Below are 12782 nucleotides of genomic sequence, written 5' to 3' on the forward strand. Positions count from 1 at the left end.
TAATCACAGTGGGTAGTAATCTCTTCTTGATCCTATCTAAAAGCTAATGGGTTGATGCTAGCTATGCTATCTGTGAACTTCTACATCAGAAATCACTGCACATTGTTTGAGGGGATCATCTTTATATTCTACTGACAATCAATATTTTTACACAACATTTCAATAGCACTATAGTGGTTTAAAAACAATTATCTGCTGAGTTTCGACATTTGAAAGCATTCTGTTCTATGCCGATGATGCTGTCATTTTGATATTTTGATTTTACTGACAGATTCTTCAATCTACATTCACTTGCGGCCAGACTGAGGCCCCAGATATTTATGGACTGCTTTTATTTGTCCTTTTCTATCAAACGGTGAATGGGAGAATAAAGAAAACAGATTAGATTCATGGTACCACATTCTGTATTTGGCAAATCAGCTACAGCTCATTTTGAGTTCTGATGTGATACAATTCATCTTGTGTTTAATAAACATACTGATTTGATTCTAATCTGTGGTTCACTTTGTCTTCAAGCCTTTTGGATTTTTATATTAAGTTATATGGAACAGGGCTTTATTTTCAGGCTTTTGGGGTCACATTCATTCACCACTGAACTACGAAGTAATATGGAAATTAAAGTATTGCTTGCTGTGTCTGAGCGTGTGCGCGCACACACTGAATATATACTGAATTTAACCCCAAACTACTGCTTTCAGTATGTTCCTGGCAAATAATTGACCCTTGGTATCATATTTGGGTGCTATAATAGAGCACCCAAATCAGATACCACAAGGGGTGGCATTTCCAGTCTGGTTTGGTCAAGTCAAATACCATGCAAATTAAGATGTACTATCAGTCATGGATAGGGTCCTTTTGATTTGGCACCTGCAGCTGGGCTAATAAACAATTAGTCTTTAATTGACCTGATAATCTTTACATTCCTAACAGTAGCCAGTTTTTGCTTTGACACAGTCACTTAAACACAGCAAATTAATATAATGGCTTTCCTGTGTCCTATTTGGAATAGGGCTTTATTTTTGAAAGGATGCACATATTTGCATCCTTTCAATCTCTAATAAACAGTACATAAATTGTACCAGTAGGGGGTAGTATTGTACTATACTTCACAGCGTGTATGATGTAGCTTATATGAAATATCTTCTCATGATATAAGAATACTACCATAATTGCCCCTCACCAGGCTGTGCTAATGTCCACAAGAAAGAAGAACATGCAGACAATGTATTTTTTACCCTCAACATGATTTCTACTGAGCTTTCATGTCATGATTCCCTATGTTGTTGTCAGCATCATGTTGAGTACTGATTACACTGTTGACTGCAGAGTAGAGTGACAGCAGGTTAATGGAGGAATCGGTGACACACGGGCCCCAGGGCATGCTTCCCACAGAGTCATCTCCTCTTATCTCTCTCTGTCTCTTTTCCTCATTCACACACACACACACACACACACACACACACACACACACACACACACACACACACACACACACACACACACACACACACACACACACACACACACACAGGGTTGCGGTCCTCAGGGATCATCAGGAATTCTGTTCAGGTAATGGACTGTGTGTGTGTGTGTGTGTGTGTGTGTGTGTGTGTGTGTGTGTGTGTGTGTGTGTGTGTGTGTGTGTGTGTGTGTGTGTGTGTGTGTGTGTGTGTGCGTGTGTGTGTGCGTGCACCTGCGCGCGCGCGTGTGTGTGTGTGTGTGTGTGTGTGTGTGTGTGTGTGTGTGTGTGTGTGTGTGTGTGTGTGTGTGTGTGTGTGAGAGCGAGAGAGAGAGAGAGAGATCCTGTCTGTATGTACCTTACTTGATATACCTATTGCATGTGAATGGTGAAATTACGAACCTATATCTTGGTCATTGTATAGCAGACAGGTTCAAAGGGATCAGATCGTGATGAGACCTTGTCTTTTGCATGATTTAATCTAGCACTGCATGATGGGTGTCAACTGGCAGCGTCCCTCCGTCCCCTTGCTGTCCCCCTGCCTGCCTGCCTGGCTGGCTGCCTCCCTCTCTCTCCTTTCTATGCGCTCCCCCATCTCTCACCCCTTGGTCTTACACTCTCTTTTCAGCATGATTGACAGAAAGACTGAGAAGAATGGACCTTATCAGACAAGACCACCTCTGATATTAATACGTGTGTCCTTTCATTCATTCACCCATTTATCGACTCAGCCAAGACTCACCTAACCTCACATGCATTCCTCTATTAGGATATCTTGTTAGCATCTGCCCACTGACTGGTACATACTGAACAGACAGAAAAGTATACCTTACAAATTCTCTATTTTACATTCATATGCCCAGAGAGAGAGAAAGGGAGTGTGGTGGATGGATACTTGCTATGGGTATGTATATATATATATATTGAGTTATCTATCAGTCATTGCAAGAAAATCAAAAGATACAAAGTTTTTACAGTTCAACAAATAAAGACAATTAAAATAAAGTGAGGTGGCAGTACATTTGAAATGAGTCACATGAATCCTACTTTAAAAGTATGATTCACGGTAATAATTATTTATGGGTAAGACACCAGATAGTTGTAGGCTATTAATATTCAAGATGAGCTGGTGCCTCTGCAAAGGTTATAGAGAGTTTCTGACCTATATAGGGAGCATTTCAACAATTGAAAGTCTATTGTCAGGCTCAAAGAGTGACTATATGTAACGGTAATACTGCCACAGATGTGGGTTCAACCATGACAGAATGACCTAATGAGAGACATTGAATTTGATGCTTAGACTTGAGTGGAAATTCTATTTCATGTTTATATAAAAATGTATAATTAAAGAATGGCTGAGTAGGGAGTAACATGCATTCCAATTATTTTCTTTTACAGTTGGTTCTGACCCTGCATTATATGATAGAGAAACAAGAAGTTACTTGCTTTAACACCATGGCAACGAGTTACTTAACAATGTAGCTGTTTGTTTGTTTGTTTGTTTGTTCGTATGTATGCTACAGTATACAGCTGAATGAATCAGTGTTTCATGACCCTCTGTCATGACAGGTTGTTTTACCTGCTCTTCTCTGTGCCAGACGGCCGAAGGCCGCGTCTGTCATGTCCATCTGTCCGTCCGTCCTTCCGTCTGTCCGTCCGTGTGTGTGTCTGTGTGAATCAGCTTATCTCTGGCACCCCTGAACCAATTGATGTAGTTTGGATCTAATTTATGTGTGACCGCTACTAGTGATCATGGAAAGCAAGTGAATGGTGATTTTGGGTGCTGTACTGAAATAAAGAGAACTTTGAAGGAAAAACTGCTGTTGTATGTCACATGCTATTGAGTCTGTCACATAGACCAACTAGAAAAAGTGCTCCTCGGAGCACAGGTCTCCGCCAGGTCAGGTAGGTTATTGTGGCCTCCTGGTGGCGCTGTGAAAAGGGTGTCATTTCTTCTTAGGCCTTTCACGGCAATCGGACACTGCATTCATGATTTGAGGCATTTTGTTCCAAAAATGTGTTTTGCTAAATTAGACCTGCTGGTGGTGCTATAACAGGCCAATGTGAAAGGGTGGAATTTCTTCCTCGGCCTAGTGGGAATGCGTGTGTGAAATTTCACGGAAAGCGCAAGCTGCGTTCATGATTTGAGGCATTTTGTTCAAAACGGACCAATCCTGCAAACTTTGGAAGCCAACCTTAGCCAACAATGAGGATGGAATATGGAAAATTGGACAGATCCGTGTTGATCACATGACTATAGAGATACTGTGTACCGATTTGCATGACGTTTGGATAAAATCTGTATAGGAGTAAATGGGGTTTGCACAAATCGGCCTCCTGGTGGCGCTATAACAGGCCCACATGAAAAATTTGGGGTAGAGGTTCGGAATTGGCATCCAGGGAGTGTGTGTGCAAAGTTTCACTGCAATCAGGCCATTGGTGCCGGAGATTAGCTGTTCACAGACAGAAGGACGGACGGAGGACTTCCGGTGAGATGGCGGAGAGAGGAGCAGCTTAGTTAGATAGCTCTCTAGAGTCGGTTAAAATAACACGGCAGAAACATAACCAAAATGGGAAAAAATGAATGAAAAGTGAATACTACTTAAAAGAAGAAGACGTATAAACATTTTAAGAACCACAAGAGAGGATTAAAGCATCGGACTCATCGACGACGACGGAGGGGAAAGAAGGGGAGAAGACGCGAAGAAAAAAAAAAACATGGACGAGGAAATCAAGGAAGTGCTGCGGGTGGGACTCGCTGGTGTGACGGCGGAATTAAAATCTTTCAAACAAGAAATGCAGCGAGACTTAACTTCGCTCAAAGAAGGAATAATGAAAGAAATGAAGGAAGAAATTACTAACTTTCGCATGGAGGTAGACCGACAGGCGGAAAGACACGACGGAGAGATAGCGGCGCTGAAGGCGGACATGCACGAGTCCCAAACACGCATTTCAGAGGTAGAAGATTGGAGATCAGGAGCAGACGGTGCCTTGCTGGTAATGGTGGACCAGGTGGAGATTTTGGAAGCTAAATTACTGGAACTCGAGACAAGAGCCAGGAGAAACAACGTGAGGGTCTTTAATTTGAAAGAGGAGACAGAAGGTGAATCGGTAATGAAATATATGGACCAATTATTTCATTCCGAGCTGAGTCTACCCGAAGGAACCCAACTTCAGCTGCAGAGGGGTCATAGAGCTCTCACACAGAAGCCGAATGACCCGTCTGCTTCTCCCAGGTCCATTGTGCTGAACTTCCTACAATTTGAGATGAAAGAAATGATATTGAGAAAGGCCTGGGAGGCGAACATCCAAGTGGAAGGCAAGCGTCTGGGTTTTGACCATGATTACCCCCCCGAAATCGTTCGTATGAGAAGAGATTACCTTCCAGCAAAAAAAGTACTAAAAGATAAAGGAATCCGTTTCAATACACCGTTCACAAGGATGAAGATCCACTGGTCGGAGGGGACGAGGACCTACAACAGCGCGGAGGACGTCACCAGGGTCTTGAAGGAGAGGGGCCTCATGGAGAGCGAGCCGATCGGGGAAACAGACGCAGATTCGCCGATGGAGGAGGAGGGACGCGTCGAGCCGACAGCGGAGGAGCCGCCAGCGGAGGAGCCGAGTCGAGCGGCCACGGCGGCAGCAGAGGCGGAGAGGAGCCCGAGATCGAACCATGGATCCGAGCAGTGGCAGAGAGTGGAACGGGCGAAAGGTGCAAAGAATCGAGCTTCGGAAAGGTTGAAAAGTTTTAAAAGAAGATAAGGAATGTTTTTTGCTGGAAACAAGAGGTAAACATTGAGTTGAAGTGACTGTGGGGGAGGGGGGAAAGGAAAAGAAAAATGGCGAGGGAAGATAAAATAATTAAGGAGGCGAATGATAAAAATTGACGTCATATTAATACAATACATAGAAAATTAGCCCACCCCTACGATAAGATTGGCTGTTTAATGTACAAATACAACTTAATGTGGGGACTTTGTTACAAATTGTGGTTTTGATGAAAACGGAATGGTTTTTGTTCTGTACTTTATTTTTGATGGGATAATGCATACCGACCAAGAGGTTTCTTATTAAGAGGAGGATGGCTAGGCTCTGGGGAAGCCCAAGGGTTGGGTCTAGTACTAGTATGCCTAGGGAGGGGCCCCCGTTCAAGACGGGGCTTACCCCCGCACCCTGTTATGAGGGTTTAGGGGTCACGGAGGATTTACCCCGTGTTTGGAGGTTGTGTTACGTGTTTTTTGTTTTATGTCTTATATATGTGGAGCTGACACCTGGTTGCAAACAAAATGGAATGACTGAACAAGGGTTACATGTAACAAGAAGAGATAGGAGGTTCTATGATGACTGATGTGGTTGGAATTATGTCACTAAATGTGAATGGTCTGAATTCCCCCATAAAAAGACAAAGGGTGATGACAAAACTGAAGAAGGAAAAAATGCAGGTTTATTTTTTACAAGAGACTCATCTAAATAAAACGGAACATGAGAAATTAAAAAGATTTGGTTATAGGAATTCATATTATAGTTCATTTAGAGAGGGCCCTAGAAGAGGTGTTATAATTTTGATATCTAACACAATCAATTTTATTTTTGAAAAAGAAATTAAAGACAAAGAGGGGAGGTATATTATAGTAAAAGGAAAACTGGAAAATGAACCGGTAACCTTGGTAAATATATATGCACCTCCAGAAAGTGATAAGAATTTCTTCAAATCCTTGTTTGATATCATAGCCTTGGAAACAAGTGGGATTTTGATTTGTGGAGGAGATACTAATACGGTTTTATGTGATAAAAAAGATACGTCAAGTTCAAAAAGGGGGAAAACTCAAATAGCAAAATTTGTAAACACATCGTTAGAGGAGATGGGACTGATAGACATATGGAGATATCTTCACCCCTTAGTAATTGATTTTACCCACTTCTCTGCAGCTCATAAAGTACATTCTAGATTAGACCAGTTCTTTATAAACACAAATGAAAGTCATAGAGTTACAGAATGCGAGATTGGAGGGGCGGACGTGTCAGACCATAACCCAGTGACTTTGAAGTTGAGACTGAATAACAGGAGACGACAAACAGTCTGGAGACTCAATTTGGGAATGTTAAATAATGAGCAAAGGAGGGAGGAGATTAAAGTTGAGTTGCTAAGATATATAGAAGAAAACGATAATGGAGAGGTGGACCCTACAGTAATTCTTGATGCCATGAAATCGGTTATCCGGGGTAAATTGATAGTGCAATCGGTAATAGTTAAGAAGGCCAAGTTAGAAATCTACAGGAAAAACAATGACAAATTGAGGGAACTAGAACAGGAATATCAGAAAACAAAGAAGGAGGAGGTATACAAACTAATACAAGAATTGAAAACAAGAATAAAAGGAACACAACTTGACGAGATTGAAAGAAATAATAGGTACTTAAAACAGAACTACTATGAAGCAGGGTCAAGGGCCACCAAACTATTAGCTAAGCGGATACGTAAACAGCAGGTTTTGAGTAGCATATGCCAAATTAGAGACCCTCGGACAGATGAACTGACATGTGTTCCTGAACAAATAGAGAGAATATTCAGAAACTACTATGAGGAGTTATATGCACAGCCCAAGGAAGTAGAGGAAGGGGAAATGAGAGCATATTTGGAACAGCTGGACCTGCCTTCAATTGGGAAAATACAAAATGATAAATTAACAGCAAGCATAACAATGGAGGAGGTATTGGAGGCAATCAGCTCATTTAAGAATAACAAAGCGCCTGGGAGTGATGGCTTTCCTGCTGAATTCTACAAAATGTATAGGGAAGAGCTTGCACCCCTATTATTAACATCCTTTAACTGGACACTGAAAAAACACAAAATCCCAACATCATGGTCAGAGGCAATAATTACAGTCCTGCCAAAAGAGGGGAGAGATAAGGAACAATGTAGCAGCTATAGACCGATATCCATTTTAAATGTAGATTACAAAATGTATACAAAAATTTTGTCCAAAAGACTGGCTGATCTCATGACAGACCTGATCGATGAAGATCAGACTGGGTTTATTAGGGGTCGCCAGACCCATGACAGTATCAGAAGGGCTATACACATTGTAGATAAGGTACAAAGGACAAAAACAAGTACATTAATAGTGAGCATAGATGCTGCTCAAGCATATGATAGGGTCTCTTGGGGGTTCTTATATGCTGTGTTGACAAGATTTGGGTTTAACAAAGAGGCAGTACAAAGCATAAGATCATTATACCAACAGCCCTCAGCGAGAATCAAAATTAATGGAAGTTTATCCGAAAAGTTCTATCTACAGCGCTCAGCACGCCAAGGCTGTTGCCTTTCACCAGCGCTGTTCGATTTTTTCATAGAGCCACTGGCACAGGCCATTAGACAAGATGAGGGTATCCATGGCGTTGAGGTCCAGGGCAGAGAACAGCGTATAGGGCTTTTTGCCGATGATATAATCACATTCCTTGGACAACCTAATGATTCACTCCCCGTGCTAACCAATATATTAGAAGCATTTGGTCAGTTGTCCGGTTACAAGCTTAACATAGCTAAAACTCAGATTCTAGCACTAAATTATACCCCAAATGCACTCATAAAGGAATCCTATGACTTCAATTGGAAGCAAAAAAGTATTAAATATCTGGGTGTTAACATAACTAAAAGTATTTCCACACTGTATAAGGCCAACTACACCGGAATAGATCAGAAAATCCGTAAAGATATAGAAAGATGGACCACTTTGCCACTAGACCTTAACTCTAGAATAGAGACTGTGAAAATAAATATTCTGGCTAGATTGTTATACCTATTCCAGGCCCTGCCAGTAGAGGTCCCCCAAAGCCAATTCACACAATGGGATAGACTGATCTCTAGATTTATCTGGGGAGGAGGGAAACCTAGGGTTAAATTTATGACTCTTCAGCTACCAAAAGATAAGGGGGGAATGGGCCTGCCCAATCTGCAAATGTACTATCAAGCTGCTCAGCTGAGGTATACTATATGTTGGTGTAATCCTGACTACATCTCCAGATGGAAGGATGTTGAAGGAAAAGTTGGGAATACACCAATTCAGAGCTTACTAGGAGACATTGATTTATTCAAAAAAAAGAAACACCTTATCGACCCAATCACATTATTTACATTGGAGATTTGGTATAAAATAGTTAAAAAATACAAATTAAAAGAGGAAATTAAAAAATTAAAATGGATAGCATCTGACAGTGCTTTCAGACCGGTTGAATATGATAAAGGGTTTAAACAATGGCAGAATAAGGGCATGACAGCGTGGTGTACTTTGGTGAAAAAGGGGCAGCTGGAGAGTTTTAAGGAACTAAGTGATAAATATGATATAGATAAACACGACTTTTATAGGTACCTACAACTAAGAGACTATTATACAAAGGAAATCCGGGGGACACCCTCTGGAGAAGTGAATGGTGTGGTCCAAATGATTATAAATGCATACTCGAGTAAAGAAGTTCGGGTTATATCGGGATTATACCGAACATTTATGAAAAACAAACATACAACGGATTATGTAAAAGTAAAGTGGGAGACTGAACTTGAGATAGCAATTACAGAAGAAGAATGGGCAAATATGTGGAGGGCACATCAAACGTCCACCAATTCACGAGTCTGGAGGGAGTTCTCCTGGAAAAATTTAATTAGGTTCTTTATAACACCCAAGATTAAGAGTAAACAACTAGGGAAACAGGTTCAATGCTGGAGGGAATGTGGAGAGGAGAATGCAGACCATTCACATGTTTTCTGGAAATGTCATAAGATTGAATCCTTTTGGAAAATGATACATAGACAACTCCAGAAGATACTAGGATATGAGATACCTATGGGTAGTAAAGTGTTATATCTGTGTGACTTAGACTCGGGTAATATACGGATGGGAGACAGGTATCTGGTTAAGATTTTATTGGCAGCAGGGAAGAAATGTATCACAAGGAAATGGGGACAGGTTGACAAACCCACAAAAAACAATGGAAAGATCTAGTGGAGGAAATATATGTTATGGAAAACATGACGCTACGACTGAGGCTCCAGGAGGCACAAATGGAAAAGAAATGGACAAAATGGTTAATCTACGTGAACACTATCTAAGTGAAGTAACATGAGTAACAAAAGGACAATTATGATCAGTGTTTGGTTCCGAATTGTTTGTCTTTTCTTTTAGTTTTTGTCCTTGTATGTCTTGTGGGTCCTGTTCTTTTTTCATTTTGTTTCATTTCATTTTTATTTTCTTCTTTTTGTACATTGTATGTGTGTGAAAAAATTTAATAAAAATTCCAAGTGACAAAAAAAAAAAGAAGGACGGACGGACAGGGTGCAAAACATAGGTAGAATCGGCCACCTGGTGGCGCTATAACAGGCCTGTGTGAAAAAAAATTATAATTTGGGGCAGAGGTTCGGAATTGGCATCCAGGAAGTGTGTGTGCAAGTTTCGCTGCGATCAGGCCAACGGTGCCGGAGATTAGCTGTTCACAGACAGAAGGACGGACGGACGGACAGGGTGCAAAACATACTCTCTTGCCATGCCTTCAGATAATTGTTCAAATATATGCATATCTCTCAGCTGACACTGCTACGTCAAATTCGCCAATTACTCATATCATGCTGCGAAGCTGACATTTGCACATTAGCATAATGATTGCTGTTTCATTTTACAAACTGTACACGTAGAAACTTGTTATCCATTTTTTTCTTTCATTTATTTTTCTTTGGGGAGGGGTCCATCTCCCAACAATTACTAGTCAATTCTCCATGTGTACTGCAAGCCCTGCTGATGTTCACTTTATTGACGGGAGGGTGTAGATACATATCCCCTCTGATATTACACTTGGAGTCACCAGCCACTTTTTTTCATCTGACAATGAGGAGTTTCCCTGGGGGAGCTTAACATGCAGATGTTCACGCTACTGTATCTCCTCCAGTTCCTCTGCCCATCAAACAACACCCTGACCAATCGGACACAATCCTGCTGGCTTCCCACCGGTGAACACTGCCAATGTGTTTGTTGGAGTAGCTTCTGGTTGCCAATACTTGTTTTATTTATTGGCAAATTTCTTCTAAAAACGTTCAACTGGATTTCATATGAACCTTCCATGGTTAGGCCTTTGGGATGCTTTCTTTTAACTTTGAATAAATACGTAATTTAGCTTATTTTGGCTTCTCTGCACTATGTAACTTTCCTTTTTTACCCCGGATTTGAACACGTTTCCTGCAGAAGTGAGCATTGAGCTAATAGAGCCTGCCTGCTTGCTCAGGGGAAAAATTTAATCTTGACAACTTTCGTGTCCAATCCTTTGTCTAGGTGAGACATGACCTTTGACACGATCTAAATGTCTCAATAGAAGAGCAGGGAGACAAAATACAACCACCAATTGTATAAGTTATATTGTATTAACATACTCCATACAGATTGGACGAAATGACATTTTATTCATTAAAAAAAAGTGACATATGTGCCTGAGTGAATGCTGCCTATACTAGTCAGAAATTTACTCTGTGCTTTTTAAATACAACAATATAATTATATGTGAACACATCGAAACATTTGAGATTAGAAAACAAAGTGTGATATGTCTTCTTTAATTTTTCTAAACCAATTATCTGACAAAGGTTGCAATCATTAAAAAAAGCTATTAATTCAGCTGTCTCTCATCGACTTCAATGCATTTCGTTGAACTTTCGGGGGCCAGTTTGCCTCCCAGTGCGTCTATCACGCATATTATGGCATAGAGCGGGGGTCTTCAACGTTTTCCAGGCCAAGGACTCCTTAACTGAGAGAGGGACGAAGTAGGGACCCCACTACATCTTTCTTATATTAAAATTGGCTTAAGGGAGTACCAGCTGGCTGGCGGGCAGGTGGACGGACCATGTCACCACGCTCATGTCACTATGACTCAACCATATCCATATATGGAGTTCCCAATGCAGCTACGCCCAAATATGGAGTGTGTTGTCTAACCTCAATGTGTCATCATGGCATCAGGCGCAAACAAATCAGTCAGCTCCATATATGGGCACTAGAGATGCGCGGATAGGGTTTGTCGTCATCCAAATCCGCATATACATGTTCATTATCCACCCGCCATCCAACCGCGTTAATTATCATCAAAATATTATTATTTTCCTTACGTTAGTTTTCTTATAAACAATGTTACTCACCACTGTCTTTCGCGATGTAGTGACTGTATACAATCCATATCTATGATAACAACAAGACGGAGCTTCATAAACTTTACTTTCGCTTTCAACAGTTTGTTGCCATGTCTGTTTTTATAAGCGACTTTTGGGCTAATTTGGCGCTTGTTTTGGGCTTGTTTTCATAGACCTGGCTGCTTATTTCTCTCGCAAAATCTGGGAACACTGGCTGCCTGCCGTTCAAAGACCCCTTGCCGGTAAAGCAACGTGCAGTTGGCGGCTAATTTGTGCCTGATGTAAAATGACGTAATATTAAAATACTACAAGATTTCTGGCGAGATTTTGTGCTTTTTAAAAGCTATAATAGGCCTATAGATTGATATCATTAATTTAATTCCCGCATTATTTCAACCGCGGTTTATCCACTGCGGACGACGGGCCGTCTCCCCATTGGCTTAAACGGGGAAGTGTCCCCATTGGCTTAAAGTAGTGAAGGACAGCCAGGACAGCCAATGACAAATAGGTGTCGCGGATGACGATGCCCTTATCTCTTTCTAGAGCAGCTTTGCAGCTGCTAAAAAGATAAAGAAAAGGTTCTTATCACACAAAGATTTGGCAGACCCCCTGTAGTAACTCTGAGGACCCCCTAGTCCTTATCGCGATAATATCGTTAATCGCAATTATTTTTGCCACAATATTCGTGATATGTAATTTTCATATCGTCCCATCCCTAGATTAATTTGATTAATTGCTGCTGAGCCAATCAAACAAAGCTATGGGGAAATGAACAGGAAACGGGCATGCCACCTTCTGGAAAGTGTAAGCCTGAGACTATAGTTAAAGACATACTGTAGCCTATAAAATGTAGCCTACTACACAACAAAATAACTAAACTGATAATGCCAGAAAGAACATCCATCTAAATGGGTGAAATCTGAATCATTGAAACACTATGAAACACTGTGCAAGTGTGCATTGATAATTATTTAAGACAAAATAAACAAATATTTCAAAACAGCCATTCACAGGTTCTGTCCTATATTCCCTGGAGACACAATGTTAGTATTGTTTAGTGGATCATCTCCTGTCCCCCACATCCTACATCCTTCCCCTGAGGGGTAATGCTCAGGACAAGTCCCTGCAAGTAGAAAAAGGCAGCAGGACTAATAGTGC

This window comes from Gymnoscopelus microlampas, assembly GCF_963454915.1.
Source record: "Gymnoscopelus microlampas genome assembly, chromosome: 3".
NCBI classification, from domain to species: domain Eukaryota; kingdom Metazoa; phylum Chordata; class Actinopteri; order Myctophiformes; family Myctophidae; genus Gymnoscopelus; species Gymnoscopelus microlampas.